The sequence below is a fragment of the Oncorhynchus tshawytscha genome, linkage group LG29 (genome assembly GCF_018296145.1).
Source record: "Oncorhynchus tshawytscha isolate Ot180627B linkage group LG29, Otsh_v2.0, whole genome shotgun sequence".
Classification (NCBI taxonomy): domain Eukaryota; kingdom Metazoa; phylum Chordata; class Actinopteri; order Salmoniformes; family Salmonidae; genus Oncorhynchus; species Oncorhynchus tshawytscha.
In genome coordinates this window covers 1,257,748-1,259,072 of record NC_056457.1, presented here as the reverse complement: position 1 = coordinate 1,259,072, position 1,325 = coordinate 1,257,748, and the positions used below count along the sequence as shown (strand labels likewise).

At 36.8% G+C, this 1,325-nt stretch overlaps 1 protein-coding gene across 2 annotated transcripts in view; it reads left to right on the top strand.

Moving 5' to 3' along the window:
• The window catches only part of mkxa (mohawk homeobox a), a 30,993-nt gene extending 30,099 nt beyond the window's left edge, over nt 1-894 (top strand). For both annotated transcript variants that reach the window (XM_024393188.2, XM_024393187.2), the window contains one exon: nt 1-894. This exon is cut by the window's left edge and continues 2,009 nt beyond it. The gene's annotated coding sequence lies outside the window, so the exon portion shown is untranslated.
• Nucleotides 895-1,325: the final 431 nt, after the last annotated feature.

Genomic DNA, 1,325 nt, shown 5'->3' with positions numbered 1-1,325 from the left:
AGAGGAAAAGCCGTCACTGAGAATTTATGGGATTGAGTTTAGGGGGAAAAACAATGTGTTTATTATACATATCTTGTTAAACTACGCACAGACACACATATACACACTTATTTTTGTTAGCGTGCCTATGGTAGCAGCGTAATAAATTAAGGAATCACACTAGCCAATCCCCAGGCACTATATTCTCATGCGGGAGACTTCGGTCCACATGTGTTTTTTATACACCTGATCCTGTAAGAGGCGCTGTAGGGTAACCTTTTCCCTCGCTCAGTGTGTTAATAATCCATCCATATGTTTAGCTGGGGCACAACCCTCACACCTCACAGGGAATGCAGCCCATTCCATACGGAATACAACCCCCTTCATACGGAACACAGTTGCCAGAGAAACTAAGGCTTCTAAAGCACAGAACAGAACAGCCATTGTTATACCTGTAGTCACTCAGCAACTTCGCTGAGTGTACAAAACATTAAGAACACCTCGTCTGGGGGGTGCAACTCAATTTTAGGAAGGTTTTCCTAATGTTCAGTATACGCAGTGTTTAACTGTACCCCAAAGCTTCGGTTCGGTATGATCGATATTTTCCTTTCCTGTGCACAAACTCATGCTTTCAAAACAACAACTGACAAACGGAGAGCAATTTACTTTTGTCATATTTTTGAAAATCTATAAATTATTAAGGATTGTAAAGAAAAAAAAGAAGCTGGTGACATTAGTCCGTTTTTTATTGTTAAGTTATATGAGTTCCAATTTTTTGATAGAGACTGGATTGTTATCCAATGACCAAATGAATCATATCTCATTGTATTGTCTGATTTCGCTTTTATGTAACATTTACTTTCGTGATACTATGGTTACTTCCACAAAATATTGAATAAACCCTTGAAGAAATTGTATGATATTGCCTTATTGCTCAATTTGCGATCCTGAGAAAAAATATATATTCATGGAAAATATATATACTTTTACAATTTTTTGTTCAACCACTGGGTTATTTTTCTGTCAACTTTGGAACATGAAAAAACAACCATGTTATTTTGTTTTTATTTTGATAACAAATATGAAACTCTTGCATCAGTAAATTTGACATAAAATAGAAAGATTTAGAAGAAACTACACTGTGTGTATTTGTCTGACAAAACAACAAACTCAACAGTGTTATCTGCTAAAAACACATTTAAACTTTCACTTTCGGCATTCTGGGTTAAAGTCCTTCCCTCCCAGCCCGGTCTTGTTTGCTGGATATATCCCTCAACATACAGCCTCGCAAAAATATAATGTAGCAATTGATCTCTGATTGGGCCCCGGTTCAAACACAGGCTGTT